The sequence below is a fragment of the Lemur catta genome, chromosome 14 (assembly GCF_020740605.2).
Source record: "Lemur catta isolate mLemCat1 chromosome 14, mLemCat1.pri, whole genome shotgun sequence".
Lineage (NCBI taxonomy): Eukaryota > Metazoa > Chordata > Mammalia > Primates > Lemuridae > Lemur > Lemur catta.
Window position 1 is genome coordinate 53,119,076 of NC_059141.1, and position 16,540 is coordinate 53,135,615.

Here is a 16,540-nt window from a genome sequence, read left to right on the forward strand (position 1 = left end):
TCTGGACAGAGAGCCCCGTGCTGCGTTGTCCCAGCCTGCAGGCCAGCAGGCTCCCAAGCAGGGTGTGTGACTTAGCAGAGACCCATGCATTTTTAAATGCCTTCCTGCCTTTGGAGGAAGGTTCTTGAAAAATGCCAGAATCATTAGGGCTCTTAGTCATTTGGCTCAGCACCGGGGAACTAAGGATCAAAGCTCTGTTCTCAGCAGAAGAAATCCCACCACCCCGGCAATGCTGGGGTGTGAGGGGCCAGCCCATGCTGCTGCACCAGGGGGACCCCTGGACCGATGCCTCCAGGGTTGGCGTGGGCTGATTGGGGGTTGGCTCATGGGAAAAATGACTGACAACGAGATGGGAAGGCCGCAGCTACACCCCAGGGACAGGCTTCGGCTGAGCACCAGGTGTATGTCTAGATCTTACCCAAGCACGCTGGACAAACATGAAGGGGAAGGCAGGGCTGCTGCCCTCATGGGGAGTCTGGTCTGGCTGGGGAGAAGCTCGTGCCCAGGAGCCTAAATCTGTCGGAATGCAGAGAGGGGGCATTCAGGGAAACTGGGTGGTCTTGAAAAGCTTCCTGCAAAAGAGAAAACTCAGGTGAGGATAACCAAGGATTTGGAATGACTACATTGTTAGGTCTAGGCGTGTGTTTACAAATAATATTCCCTCCTTCTGTAAGCTACCACCAGCCCTGCAACACTTACCTCCTCATTCATTCATTCAACACATACCTACTAGGTGCCTGCTCCGGCCCAGGCCTTGTGCGGGTAGTAGCACACACAGCTGCACACTGCCTCTCCTCCTGGGCTCAGGGTCTAGTGAGGGAGACCAGCATTAAACAGATAAATCTGCAGATGGCTGTGCAATTAAAACTGCAGTGAGTCTGGCGAAGGAAATAAATGGGTTGCTATGAGAAAAACAAAAACAAAAACAAGGGTCTCTAATTTGGACTGAGACGTGCTGTGTGCATCTGTCAAAATCCTGCCCATCCTTCAAGGCTCGGCAGAAATACCACCTCCTTCATTAAATCTGCCTGTTCCCAAGACTCCTTCCTGCCACCTAACAGATCGTCTGCCACACTCTGTCTTCCTCTCTGGTGTCATATTCTACCTTTATTTAGTTTGGGTCACTTGTCTGTTTTCTCTGATAGGTCTTCAGCTCCTAGAAGCAGAGGCTATAGTTTATTGTCTGAGAACCTACTGTGAGCGCTCCCCTCTGAGAGTTGCACAGGTGAATTGTTGTTGAATGAATGAAAGAATAGAGCTTTTCACTCTTACCCCAGATACCCCCGTGGGTATGTAGCAATCCCGGTGGTGAAAGCCCAGGCTCCAGAACCAGCACCAGCTGCTTACTGCTGTGTGACCATGGGCAGGTGCCTTGACCTCTCTGAGCCTCATCTGCCACATGGAGAGATGTTAGAAATAGTCATAAGGATGGAAAGTGTGCATGTGCATGCATTACTTAGATCCATACTTGGCACACTGTGCTTTATAAGTTCGTAGTAATGGGCCAGACATATCCAGCATCTCTCAAAATCCTCACGAACCCACTGCAAAGCAATTATAATTATTCTGATGTTATAGCTTAGAGATCTGAAGTTTCAAAGGGTTTACTAACCTGCTCCAGTTTGCACAGCAGATTAGATTTTAATACAAAACAAAACCAACAAAATGAGGCTGATGTACAAACCGTCTGACTCCAGAATCTTGTCTTCTATGACAGTGTCCCATTCCTTTGGCGAGCTGAATTCTCACGTCTGTAGTCAGAGGCCGAAATGTTGGTGTTCTGGAAGTGCACCTCCTGGCCACACACTAACGTGCTGTTCATGAATCGACTGGACATTTGAAATTAAATACTAGCCTTGTGAGGGATGGGAGAAGGAATACTTAACTTCCAAGTGATGTCACTGCTCCACTCATGTCAAAGAATCAGACCCCTCTCTCATTTTTCAAGGGCCTTGGGGTGGGGAAGGTCATCCCCAAAGTCTCATATCTGCTGCATCAGGAAGCATGGCTTTGGCCCCCTATAAAAACATCCGGAGTTTTTCAAGTTCATGCAGACTCCATGGGAGCCGCCAGCTCTGGGCGGGTGTAGATTGGGGACGTGGGGAAGGCATTTAGTTGGCTCTGATTTTTCATTCAGTGGCCTCTGAGCTTGGGAATGCGGAGTTCCCCACCTGCTGGCGTCCCCTTCCTCTCCTTCAACAATGACAAGTTGTGTCCACATTCTCTTTTTGGCTCCTGCCTAAGGTATCAGGCACAAAACTATGTCTGCCTGAGTCTCTTCTGAGAATAAAAATTATACCCCTTATTTTTCTAAATGGAGAGGGTATAATTTTTGACTAAAACCAGGGTACTCAGACTGTGAAAATATCTACTGCTTAGCCGTTTCTATGTCGCTCTGAGAGGGCGTTTATAGCTCAGACCCAGAGGAGAAGAAACCATTTCTTTGTCACCTTGCGAGTGTCTCCCAGCGAGAGGCAGGACCTGTGGAGCCCAGGATAGGGCAAAGCCAAGTCTCCTTATTTACTGACTTTTTTTAGACTAAAAAATAATCACATGCTTTTTTGCCAAAACCAGACCCAAGACATGAATCCAACAAAACGTTGCACTAATTGGATAATCTAATTTCCAAAGAAAGACCCCAGCTCAAACACCCACCAGCTAGCAGATGACAAAGGGATCAGATAACCGAAGCTGTTGCTCCTTGAAGTTCACCGGGACGCCTGCCAAGGGTACGGCCTGGGCCAGCGCTGTGTGTGTCTCAGACTGGAGTGTTTCTTAGGGCCGCCACAACACAGTGCGACAAACTGCGTGGCTTAAAACAACACAAACTTGTTGTTTCACAGTTCAGGAGGCTAAAAGTCTGAAATCAAGGTGTTGGCAGGGCCATGTTCCCTCTGGAAGCTGTAGGGAATTCTCCTTCCTTCCGTCTTCTGGGCTCCGGGTGGTGGCCGGCAATGCTTGGCTTGGAGCCATCACTCCAGGCCTGCTTCTGCTGTCGCATGGCATTCTCCTTCCTGTGTGTGTCCCTTTTCTCCTCTTACAAGGATTAAGAGCTCACCTACTCCAGGATTACATCTATAAAAACCTTATTTCCAAATAAGGTTTACATTCATAGGTAATGGGGATTAGGACTGAAACATACGTTTTTAGGGAACACACCATAACCCATTACAGGTGCCTGATACTAGAAAGATGGGTCAGGGCTTCTTCTGCCGTGTGAGGAGACGGACAAATTGGGGTTCTTCTGGGAATTGGATCCTTGGAAGGAGGAGGAAACCCCAGCCGGAGAACTTAAGCCCTAAAGGCCCTTTTTTCCCAGATCAGTGTTTCTCAAACTGGGGTGCCCAGGCCAGCAGCGTCGGCATCAGCTAGGCACTTGTGAGGGATATAAATTCTTAGGCTTCACCTCAGATCTACTGAATCAAAGACTCTGGGGTGGGGCCCGGCAAGCTCTTGTTTAATAAGCCTTCCAGGTGATTCTGACGCACACTAAAGTTTGAGAACCCGTCCTCTAAGTTCTTGCCTTCTACCCTCACTGTACCACTTTCCAGTGGGGCTGTCCTTAGATACTGGTAAATGTTTGTAGTTAAAGTAGAAAGTTCTTTGGGCAAATATACCAAAGTTGTACTGGGCTAAGTCAAACAAGTTTCTCGACTGCAGGATAGTTCTGTGTTTTTGATGTGCTTCATGCACGGAGCATGGAACACTTCCAGGAAGGGAAACTGTAGCATTTCCACATCTCATTGGTAAGGAAACCACCCTTTTCTGTGGAGTATCCTATTGGACTGGTGTTCTGTAGAATACGCATTGGGCAACACTGCTCTCGTCCACACCTCTAGGCATTCAAATGGATTTTTATGAATCACCTTGTAAGAACCAGGTGCTGTGCTGGGGGAAGTACACCAGTGAACAAGACACAGTTTCTGTCTCCAGGAACCTTACCGTCTAGTGCAGGAGCTGGCACGCTGCAGGCTGCAGGCCAAGTCTGGCCTGCCATCTGTTTTTGTATGGCCCATGAGCTAAGAATGGTTTTTACATTTTTAGGTAGTTGAAAAAATTTTTTAAATGAAGGATATTTCATGAAACATGAAAATTATATGAGATTCAGATTTTGGTGTCTCTAAATAAAATCTCATCGGAACACAACCACGCTCATGTGTTTCCATACTGTCTATGGCCACTTTTGCCCCACAACGACAAAGTGAATAGTTGCACCAGAGACCAGATGGTGCAGAGCCTAAAATATTTACTGTCTGGCCCTTTGCAGAAACAGTTTGCGGACCCCTGGTCTAGGGAAGCAAAGAGGCACCCATCGAACAAGGATTTGCAAATGCCTGGAGTGTTACAAAGGAGAGGCACACAGACACACGACTGGAAGGTTCTATTGGCCAGTGGGATGGTGGTGGTGGACGTGGAGGTGGAGGGTGAGGTAGGAAAGGCTTTCTGGAGAAAGATCTTAAGGGCGAGTAGAAAGTCTCCGACATGGCTAAGCGGAGAAGGTTGTTACAGGCAAAGGAAATAGAGCACCTGGAAATCCCTGAGTTAGAAAAGAGAACCACTCGCGGAAGGAATGGAAGAAAGTCCAGGATAGCCAGAGCCTAAGGAAAGTGCAGCCAAGAGTGGTTCAGGGTGTGGCCAGATGCCCGGCAAAGGCCAGACATGCCAGAGCATCTTTGAAGGCCATGCTGAGGGTTTTGAACCTCACCTTAAAAGCAATGGGGAGTCCTTATAGAGTTTAAGCACTGGAATGATATGATTGATCTAAGCCTTATAAGATGTCTCTTTTTCAGTGTGGAGAATGAGTAGGGGACTGGAGAAAGTGTGGCAAGTGTGATACTGTGCAAACAATTGCAAAGCTCAGTGGTCAGCCAGGGCAGAGAAGGTGAGAGGGGGAGAAGTGGATGGTTTGAGATGTCAGGGTTCTCTGTGATGTTCACCTTCCCCCTTTCTGGGCCCTTTGTGTTCCTTGACACCCTAAAGAACCCTCTTTCCTCTTGCTGGGTCTATGCCCTTAAGCCCTGATTTATTAATGCACATTGGCTGCTACTACTACAAATCCATTAGGCCCAGTGCCTAACATGAGAATTAACAAGAAATATAAGAATTAATAAGCCCGTTGCTCCTGACCTCAAGGATCTTAGCTAGGAGAATGATGTACGTAGCCTCAGGACTGGAATGTTATGAGGGCAGATAATAGAGGGACAAGTGATACTCCGAGGGGACAGAGAGGAAGTATCTCGCAAACACCGCTGGAAGGTGTTAATTCTAATTGAGCAATCTGGAGTGGCTTCATGGTGGAAGCATCTTTTAAACTTTGTCTTGAGGTATGCTTAGGATTTGGAAAGCAGAGGAACAGTAATAAATCCAACATGAGCAAAATGATAGGCTTGAGACAGCGTGGGGTGTGTGCAGGGGCCTGGGGGAGGGAGCTGTGTGGCTGGCGTGAGTGATCAGGGGAGGCTTGCAAGGGGTGGGGAGAGGGGTGAAGAGGTGGTCCTGGGGCTTCCGAGACCTGGTTTGGAAACTCAACCTGGACTCCTGATGGGTTCGTCTTCCTGATGCTTTAATACGGGCTGTGCTGGAACCACGAGTGACCCTCAGGAGTGCATCGGCAGGGCAGTGGAAGCTCACTCTTTTCTCTGATGGCCACGGCCCTGCCTGCCTCCTTTCACGGCCTCCCAAGGAAGGTACAAACCACGAATACATTCCCCTCTCTGTGACCTTGCTTATAGGTGCAGCCCTTACGCTGGGCCAACAGCAAAGTGTTGTATCAACAAGTCCTCTGGGGCTTCTCGCCCATGGATCCTGTGACTATTTCTGATGGCCCCTGACCTCCCCACGTTCTCTGCTGACTGGTGCTCTGGCCCCTGGGACCGGTGACTTTTACTGAGGTTTCCTGGTTCTTGGTCCTGGTGTCCAGGGCCGTGACTTGGGGTCATGTGCAGTCTGAGCCTTCCGTCCTGTGCCAGCGGATACTTAACGGATGCTGGCGATGGTGAGGATGGATCCCTTAAGAGCAGTTTGGCTGCTTTATTATTTTTTTTTAACCTTTTAAAAATAGTGTAATGAAACAGATATACAGAAAAGAAAATAAAACACACAAGTGCCAAGTAGTGAATAATTAGGAGAAAATCCGTTTCACTACCACTGAGTCAAGAAATAAAATAATGACTTTACCCCCAGAAGCTTCCATGTGAGTCCCTTCTCCGTGGCTGGCTTCTCACCTTTAACATCTCAAGTCGAAGGGATCTTAGTAACAACTACCTCTGCCAAGCTTCTCGCCAGAGAAATAGCTGCAAAAGGAGCAGGAAAAAAAAAAAAAAAAAAACCAGAGACTTGGGATTTGGGCAACAAGCTGACCTTTGTTTCGGAGCTGCCTGCACAGAGAAGATCCCCATCCTTCTCAGTGCTCAGGGCCGGACTGACAGTTGTTATGGAAACCTGAGGCTCCTAAGATGCCAGCTTAGGTGATGACCACAGTGCTCAGACAGGGGCCCCAGCCCTGCAGGGCTCTTCTCTCCTTGCAGTTGTCAGGTCCTTATAATATGAGCTTTAAAAGAAGCTTCCCCCTCGTGTTGCCTTCATCCCGGCGCCCACTTGGTGGGGCCCCAACTCAGTGCGGTGACGCCCTAACGGGACCCTAACAGGGAGGGGGTGGACAGCACGTTTCCCTCTGTCCAGGGGAGCTTGAGGCTCCTCGGGTGAGAATGTGGCAGAACTAACAACAGTTTAGTCATAATTCATTAATAAGCTTGACATTCAGGTTACAGACAATTTTGCAAACTTCATTTTCTAGCAATTGTCTTGGGCCCCCATCTGGTTAGAGTCTGTATTTGTTGAAGGAGGCCAGTCCGAACAGGAATGAGGGGAAAAATGACTTCCAGTGGAGAAGTCTGAACATCTTGGTCCTCTCTTCCAAGAGAAAGGTGTGTGTCTGTTGAGATTTCAGTCGTTGGGTCACTTCCACCGGTAGCTCTTCAAGCATCTATACTGGGTGTGTTGCAAGTAGATTCACCAATTCACGGTAGGGAGGGAGCTCCCTGCGTGTGCAAGCGCATGGGCATTTTGCCTTCCTCTCGGCTGGTTTCCTACGCCTGACTTCATCGCAGGGCTGAGCCTGCCACTTTGTCCAGCGTGTCCGCCTCACCGAGGTCTGGAGACAGGGAAAGGGCGTGGGTGCCCCTGGGTGTAGGGAGCCGACACTTCCAGACACTCGGTGAGCTCTGTCTGGGTGGAAAACCTCATCGGAAGCCAGACTGAATCACACCAGTTTCGAAGACATTCCTCAACCATGTTAGGCAAAAGAGTCCACCACTGACAAGCTAGGGTAGAAGGAAACCTGATATAATTTTGGAAAAACCTTCCTTGAGAAAGAAGGTTCTCACAGCTGCCCCATGCCTCTCCCGACGTCCAGGGTTGGAGGAGTCCCAGGCCACGGAAGGAGATTGATGGGCCCAGGAGTGCCAAGTAGAGCTGAGGTTTCGCAGGGCCGGGCACTTGCTATTCCTAACTCCCATCAGGGGTCTAGAAGGAAAAGGAGAAGGAGTCCTCTGAACCCTTCTCCTTTCCCTGGGCTGTGGTATTATTGTTTTTATCTCACATTAGCAGCCAGTCCAGACTCTCTTGTGTTTGGCTGCTGTGTTGGAAACCTAGGTCCAAACCAGGGTTTGTGGGAACCCAGGGGCATAGGAGGCTGAGGTTTCAGCACCCAGCCAGGGGCGTGGGCCGGAGCAGGGTCCAGGGAGCAGGGCAGGAGGTCTGAGCCTGGGCCCTCCTGCAGGGCCATGCCTCGAGCAGTGGGTCCTGTCTTCCTGCCTCCCGAGGTCTGTCTATCTTCCTAGGCCTTGGTTTCCTGAATGAGGCTCATGTTCCGCGTTGGGAAAGGCAGTCTGACGACCTAATTGCGACAGCTCTTTTGACCTAAAGCCAAACCCCATCCAAGTTCAGCAAATGGAAGAGGCAGAAAAAGGTTCAGTCGGTGAGGTCTATAGGCACAGACTGGATTAGGTTGTAAATCACGGTGGAAATTTTCCTGGAACGGGATAAATCCTTTTGTAAACAAGAACATTCATCTTTTTTTTTTTTTTTTTGACTGATGTGTCTGGTGAGGCCTGTGCCTCTCAGGAGCCCCATGACATCTGATCTTGCTCGGGATGTGGTGTTTGTATTTGAAAACGTAGCTGTGCTGAGGAACAGCAGTGAGGAGCCAGCTCCCAGTTTAAGCTTCAAGTCATGGAAACTGGCTTGGTGTAGCCGGATGTCAGTGATGCCTGGGAGAGTGCTTGGTTTTCTAATGCCCATGGAGCAGAGTTTTAATTTACTCCATCGGTACATATCTATTAATCACCTTGCTGTATGCCAAGTACTTTGGGTATAAAAAATACATAGATCTTGCCTTCAAAGAACTTCCAGGCTAGTTGGGGCAATGCGACACGCGTGGATGAAAAGACAGCTGAGGCTCCTGACCCTTGCCTGCCGCGTGTTGAGTTAGGGGAGCGGACTTGGGCACAGAGGTAGGACAGGGATGTAGCTGGGAGGGAAGACTTCACTGGACCCCTGGGAATTGATCGGGGAGGATAAAGGTGGGTGGGAGCCACAGAGAGGGCATCCCGGGAGGGGGAACGGCCCACACAAGGTGTGGCCGGCAGGAGGACCAAGTCGCATCTGAGCAGTCAGGTGGGAGAGCAGGTCTGCAAGGTGCCAGCGGGCAGCAGGCAGGCTGAGCTGGAGGGGTCGCAGATCAGGCCTTGCGGGCTTTGAGTTCTGTGCCTTGGACTGTGTGGACTTGGCAGGATTTTGAGATTCCAGAAAATACAAGCCAAGAGTGAAAACAAAGCAGAACGGAACAAAAAACAGGATTCTTTCCGTCAGTCTTTCAACATGCTGTGAAGCGCCCCTGCGTGCTAGACGTCGTTCAGGCTCTGGGGATGTGGGGAGGACAGAGTGGCACACGCACGTGTGACGGAGGCGGTCCTGGGGGCTAGGACGCAGCATGCTGCAGGCTGAGGGGAGGGGAAGGTCCTGCTTCATTTGCGGCATTGGGTTGTGACTTAGGTGGCTCGTGAGTTATCCATTTCCTCCAAGTTGCGTCTGTCTGTTGACTTGGAGGGCAATATTCAGCCATGAGCCCTTGATCCTACGTGCTATCTGCTAATGGGTTCTTTCTCCCCCGTTGCCCCCTGAATGGTGGCTGTGGCCGTGGCAACAACTGCAGTATTTTCAGAGAGGCAGTTTTAGTTCTGTGCATTTCCTGCAGCAGTGGTAGTGAGGGCATCAGATGCCAGGAACTCGGGGCCCGTTGGTTGGCTCTGAGCCCCGAAAACAGACACGTTCCCTTTGCCCTGCTCTCTGGGCCAGTGCCAGCTGAGCTGTTGGGGCCCTAGGGATCATGCCTCTGTCCCTTAGGCCCTGCCCTTCCTGGCCCCTCTGACAGACACACCCTGGCTCCACAGAGGGGACCTGGCCCTGTGACAGTGGCATCTCGGGGCCCTTAATTTACCCACCTGTAGAATGAGGCATTTGGACTAGATGAGTGGTCCCTAGGCTTTCTGTAGGATAGCCAATTAAACTCTAAGAAACAGAGAGGACATCACAGGGCTGCTAGCTTTTTATTTTGACAAGCAAGAATATAAAAAAGAAACTGTCAAATGCCATCTCCACCATCAATGTCATTTCATTAAAAGGGCATGTTAATACCCAACAAAGGAGTGACGACATAATGTCAAAGAAAAGGACAGTTCTTCCCAGGAGAGGTGCATCGGTCGTCTTTCACTGACACATGCACAGTATGCTGCTGTGGCTTTGCATTCCCGACTTCTCCCTGGGGCAGCACTGCTCCGTGGCCGTGTGGGACCCACGGGACCAGGGGACCTGTCTGTGAGCCAACCTGTGGGAGCCTTTGCCGTGGAGAGTGAGACCCCCATGGGACAGCGATGGGCTTCCTTCCCATAAAAGTTAACTTGGCCGTGGCCTGAAGACTTCTGCCTTCTTTTATGAACGGGAGGGTTTGGGATTTCCTGTGGGTCTCAGTTGTCTGTATCCTAGTCTGTCTGGAATAGACGCAAACGTGAGCTTTGTCTTCCACCTGGGCTCCTGCAGTGGTTTTCCTGTGTGGGCAGATCTTGAGCTGTCCTCCCAGTGCAGGCTGGGCTGCCCTGCAGATGACGGCTCAGGCCTGAGTCTCTGCAGGTGAGCAGGCTGTCTTGGACCTGGCCAGGGTCACTCTGGCCAAGGAGCCTTAGCCAAAGTCACTACTATTCCAATTTGAAGTCTCTGTGACCCCGATAGTGAATTCTGAACTGTCACTTATATTTTCCCATTTTATTAAGCACATTGAAGAAAGAGATCACTATTTTACAGATATGGTACATTGGCCAAGATGTATGCAGTAGCCCTGAAAGTTTGGGGGTTGACGTATTAATTTTAAGCAGCCAATGTGGCCGTTTGAAAACATATCTAATGTCTATTGTCATTCTCTTCTTGGGTTGGAACCCTCTCCCATAGCCTATTTCTCTACTCCCTATCCATCCATGGCTGATTATAACTGAATTTAGATGTCTGAACTACAGAATTTGGTTATTTAGAAGCCATAGGGTATGAGAGGGTTTTTCCATGGCAGTAATAAACAGCATTTTGTAAAGAGACCCCATCTCTTTTTTGTATATTGTGTGTATCCTGAGGCAGCATGGAGAAGAAAGAAAAACATGGTCTTTGGACTTGGAATGGACTAGATTTGAATTTCAGCTCTACCACTTATTAGCAGTCTTAGAAAATTACCCAACCTCTCTGAGCCTCATGACGTTCCTACCTTGCAGGCTTGTTGTGAGGAGTAAATAAGTTGACGTAAAACCACCGTGGAGAGAACGTGGCCTATAGGTGCAAGAGGAAATCCAGGATTTCCTGAGGACTAGCCAACACCCTTGGTCCTCTGGAGATAGGAGAGCAGCTTAAAACACGGCTCTGGGAAGAGTTGGAAGGGAACCCCTCCCTCCCCAGGGTGAGGGAAACGATGCCTGATTGACTAGCCAGGGGGTCCCAGAGCTGAGACGTGTGTGCTCAGTGAGGGACCTGCACTCCAGGCCTCAAGGTCAGGGGATGTCAGAGCCGAACAGGCCTTGGGGAGCGTGCACACAGCCCCTTTGCATTTGAGCCTAGGAAACCTGAGGCACAGGGTGGTAAGGACTTGCTAAAGGTCACTTGGCCTCTTTCTGCCACGAAGACTTGTGAAGAGCAGTTGTTCACACACAGCACAGGGGTGCTTCTGAGAGTGCCAGTCCACACCGTGCACATGGAAAGGAGTGGCTAAAAATGCCTGTGACAATGACGGTCTTAGGCCTGGCAGAGACACCTGGTAAACTCACAGGGCTTTCCAGCATCCAGGGTAGTTGGTTTTGTCCCAGCATCTTTTTAAACTCCCATGGCCTGAATCCATGAGCAGTCTGCCCCCTTCCCTGAAGGTGTAGCCCACAGGTAGCAAAAACAGTAGCTGCTGGACGAGTTCATCCAGTACAAACGTCTCAAGCCCTGCCAGGGCAGGTCCCCAGGGGTCGGATGGGGAGAGGTGCCGGCAGCCAGGGAATGGTTGGATGATGGAACTTTCCAAGGGCAGAGATGACTGCCACCCTCACCCCAGCTCTGGGAAGGGCCTGGGTCCTCTGCTGCCCTATTTCTCTGGCCACCAAGTCTCGGAGTGACCCCCTCCTCATTCCTCTCCCTTCTCAGAACTCTGGCCACGAGAATCCCAGCTGGTGGTGCCCACATTATGCTTGATTTACTTGAGCTGCTTAAGGTAATCTGCCTAATCCCCTAATATGCAGGATTACTGGTACCTGGGCGGCCCGTCCAGGAGATGCACGAGGCTGCTGGGTGGATTTCCTCTTGGCCTGTTTGGAAAGGGGGAGGGAGTGGGTAAGTGTGAGGGGGTGCTGGGAGACCCTTCCCCAGCATTCAGGCCTGGTGACAACCTGAGGCACAGGGACCAAGAGAGTGGCCTGTGTGGAGGTCCTAGAGGGCCCAGGAGTTTGTAAGGTGTTGAAGTTCAGGCACTTCCAATCTTAGGCCAAACTGTGCCGTAGAATGTCACAGTCATTGTCCTGAAATAAAGCATTTTTAAAAAGCTAACATGGGCCTGTGGCTTTTAATCAGAGGATTTCAAACCTTTTCGCCCCAGAAAACCCCTTTGCTCAGGCGCAGTCCAGCACAGAACCCTAATGGGTGAAAATACCCAAAGCAGAGAGGCTGCAATCTTCATGGCTGGCGCCTTCCCTCCTCTTCTGCCCTCCCTTGGATCCCCTCCAGGGCACCTCACAGAATGCTGGGCTCCAAGGAACAGAAATCTGTGGGCTTAGCCCACTACTCCCTCTTATTTCCCAGATGGGGGACTCTGCTCAGAGAAGTTAAGTGACTGGCCCAGGCTGCACAGCCTGTTCCTGGCAGATCTGGGGAGAGAATGTGGTGGGCTTCCTAACTTCCAGCCCGGAACTCCTCACCCTGCCGTCTGACCGGAGAGAGAGTTTTTCTGCTTTGTCCCCAGCTGAGGGTGAGTTTTGACAGATGGAGGGGCAGGCAGGGTGAGGGAGAATGTGGGGTGGGGTCCAGGCAGATGGAATGAATAACTCAGAGCTGAGGCCGTCAGTGCAGACTTGGGAGAACAGTTCTGATGTGGATCAGAAAACTCTGGGGACATGATAGGGCTATGAGATACCAGGAGAGGACAGACAGAAGTTTGCTGGCCTTCTCCCTTCTTCCACAGCCCTCTGGGGGTTGAGCATCCTGGGGCTATCCCATGGTACCTGGGCCCTGGGCAGGGGGTCCGGCATGGGACTTCAGGGATGGGAGGTGCTTGCCTGTCCATACTCTGGTCCTGGAGGGCTTAGGGGAGGTGGTTCCCTGCCAGCTCGGTCTCCCCTGTTCCCTATCAGACCCGCACCTCCTACCCTGGTGCTCCAGGCCCTGCAGGACTCAGCCTCAGGTAGCATCTGAGTGCTCAGGACCACTGGCCAGAGCATGTTAAGGCCTCCAAGGAGGGAGGAAGTCAAGCCTTCTCCTTCAGTGGCATCTGCACAGAGAACTTTGGTTTTTAGCAGGAAGGCTTCACAGCCTGTCAGCTCGGCCACGTTCATTTCCGATTTGATGCTCTGCTCTGTGAAGGGTGATTTACGGTTCCAGGCTGGTTCTTGGCAGAAAAAGGAGCTGTGTTCCTCTGTCCTTGATATAACCACCCTCCCAAGGCAGAGGGACCTTGAAGAAGGGTCACTTTGATACATGAAGTACCCAGAAGTGGGGTGAATTGAGTGTTCTTCATGGTAATAAGCCTTTCATGGGCACTTTGCACAAACCAGTAATCCTTCCTCATGCATTATCCCATTTTCTCCCCACACTGTTCCTGGGAGGACGGCAGGACAGGTACTTGTCCCTTTTTGACATCAGACAGCTGGGTTTAAATTTGGACTGTGGGCTGGGCACAGTGGCTCACACCTGTAATCCTAGCACTCTGGAAGGCCAAGGCAGGAGGATCTGGAGCTCAGGAGTTTGAGACCAGCCTGAGCAAGAGTGAGACCCCATCTCTACTAAAAATAGAAAAATTAGCCTGGTGTGGTGGTGCACACCTGTAGTCCCAGGTACTGGGAGGCTGAGGCAGGAGGATCGCTTGAGCCCAGGAGTCTGAGGTTGCTGTGAGCTAGGCTGATGCCACTGCAGTCTACCAGGGGCAACAGAGCGAGACTCTATCTCAAATTAATTAATTAATGAGGACTGTGTCTTCCTGGGCCAGGTACTTAACCCTTCACCTGTCAAAGGGGGGCATTAGTACCTCATACAGTTAGTGTGATCCTGCTCAAAAACAGTAGCCAATATTGTAATTGTTACCACTGTTTATTAGTAATGTTATCTTTCCTAGATACTATGCATGCCAAGATTGACCTTCCATTTGCTGTATCCCTCCCCCCTCCTCCCCTTCCTTCCTCCCTGGCACCAAGATGATCAGGTGTTTGCTGTGAGTTCACAGCGTTTCAGCGTTGAAGATACAGCCATGAAAAAAAAATAGACAAAAATTCTTTCCCTCATGGAGCTTACAGACAACAGAAAATGATTAAGGAAAGTGTGTAGGCTACCAGATGGTGGTCTAAATGTTCGGGGAAGAAGACAGCGTGGATAGGGAGTGGCCGGGCGGGGGTAGGGGGTGTCATTTCCAAGGCTGTGCTCAGGGAGGAGCTCTCTGATAAGGTGGAGATTTGGACAAAGCCCAGAGAGAACTGAGGGAGCAGCCCTGGGGGTGCCCGGGGCTGGGGGACAGGCCAGTGCACGCAGCCCGGATGGGGGTGGGCCTGGAAGGTTCAGGCAGCACGAGGAGGAGGCCGCTGCGGCTGGAGTGGAGTGAGTGAGCGGCAGACTCTAGGATGACAGGCAGGAGGGGGTAGACTGGGTGTGAAGACTGTCACTTGTCTTCCCAGTGGGATGAGAAGCCACAGGAGGGTGTCGGGCACAGCAGGGACGTGCTTTCGCTTACATTTTTAAAAGAGTATTTTTCTTCCCAGACGGCCATTGCCTAAACAATTTCCTAGATCTGGGCTGAGGAGCCGGCATGCAGAGATCTGAGGTGCAATGAATCCAGAGACAGGCTGGGAGCTTCAGGGGCTGGCCCTCCGCAGACAGAGGGGAGGGGGCCGTGGGCTGCCCCTCACGGCTGGCCCAGCTGGTTCCCCATCCCCATGCAGTCACCCAGCAGGTGTGGGGCCCGCGGTGACCTTGGCTCCTGGCTCGGCCTGACAGGTGTTGGTGGGAGTGTGCCTGGGGGTGAGCGAGCCCAACCAGGCGAGAGCAGGTGTGGCAGCAGCTCACACCTCGCAGGGAGGGTGTGCCCAGCACAGCGGGCCACCTGGCGGGACTTGGCAATGTGACATCCCGTTGGGGCACAAGGAGACAACTGGGGCCCTGGCCTGCAAGGTGTGGCTGGGTGGGGGTCTGAGAGATCCCCGCGCCAGATCCCTCCCTCCAGAGCAGTGCTGCTTCCTGCCTGAGCCAGAGGACAGCAGCTGCTTCTAGAAAGGGCTGTGCTCTGCCTTACCAGATTAGGCTTCTTGCAAGAATCAAGTGGGTAGACAAGGCAGGACTCATATCTGTTCACAGAAAACCGAGGCTTTGAGAAATGAAATGACTTGCTTGAGGCCACCTGGAAAGCTGGACTTGGACTTGAGTGTCTTGATTCTCAGAGCTCTTCCCACCACCCCACAGACCTGAAATTCCTAGGCTACTGGGTCCAATTCAGGAAGGATGAGAGAGAGAGCCCAGATGTGAGGGGCTCTGGGGCCCAAGGATAGCATGGGCTTGTTCTGCTGTGCTGGGCTGGGGCAGCTGTCACTGCTGGGGAAGGCTGGGCTCTGCCAAGGCCCTCATACCTGAACCAAGTGCCAGGCCAGGTGGAGGCTTCTGCCAGTCCTGGGAACACCCTGAGCTCCAGGTTGCAGGCTGGGGCCACGAAGGAGCTGCTTGGGAGTGAGTGAGTCGCTTGGGCTAGATTTGGAGCAATCGTCTTGCTGGAGAGGCAACAAGAGATAGGAGGAACAGAGCCAACTGAGGGTTTATGTCTTGGCTCAGTCACCTGGCTGGGCTGGGTGGCACTGGGTTGTGGCTTTCCCTCCAGGCCCTCAGTTTTCTCATCTGTACAGTGTGTGTGTAGGGGGTGGCATTCTAAGGCATTGCCAAGGTCCTTTTTAAAGCTTTGGTCTTTGATCTTGTGATCCAGGGGGGAAAGCCCAAACAGATGAGTAGTCTATGTCTTGAACACCGGGTGATGGTGGCAGTGGGGGGTGAGGCCCTCTGTGACCATGTCAGCAGGAAGTCATTGTGGGGAACACTGCTGAAAAGAACGGGGAGAGGGCAAAAAGGGCTGAGACCGTGGGGTCCGGCCCAGCCTGGTAGGGTGGGTGGCAGGAGGGAACTATGGCCACTGTGCTCTTTGGTGTCCCCAGCCTCCTGTACCCTCTGGTTGTGGGCACTGAGACTAGATGTGGGGACTCTGGTGGGAGAGAGGGCAGGGCTGGTGGCAGAGGGGCAGAGTGGTCTCCAAAGCAAGGCTGAGCCCCCTTTTCAGGGGGCTCATCAGGGCAGGGAGAGGGCTACCGGGAGACCTCTGCAGTCCGGGACAGTCTCCCCACCCCATGGCCCCAGGTGTCATGTCTCCCTGCTCCTCCCTCCATGCTCCTCTCTCTTCACAAGGGGCTTTTTCCTCCACTCGGGAAGACCTGGTGGCCTGTCTTCTTGAGGTAGCTGGAGCCTGCAGCCAGCAGGGCTTCTCTCTCTTATACCCCCTGCCCCAAACACACACCCGCACACACAAACTCATGCACACACACGTGCACATGCACACGCACACACACTCACTCACTCACACACTCACACAGTGACTTCCTGGCTGACACCAGGGCAGCCTGTCTGGTCCTACTCAGAAGTCCTCCCTGCGTGGGGGCTGGGTTCTGTCCTCTGCAGTGGGAGGTAGAAGGTTTGGGGTGGCCGGAAGCCCACCTTGCCGTTCAGAACCAAG

The 16,540-nt window shown here is 51.8% G+C and overlaps 1 protein-coding gene across 6 annotated transcripts in view; it reads left to right on the forward strand.

Annotated features, from left to right (window-relative positions):
• KCNMA1 (potassium calcium-activated channel subfamily M alpha 1) overlaps positions 1–16,540 on the forward strand; it is a 722,666-nt gene that overhangs the window by 187,320 nt on the left and 518,806 nt on the right. The window lies entirely within an intron of this gene.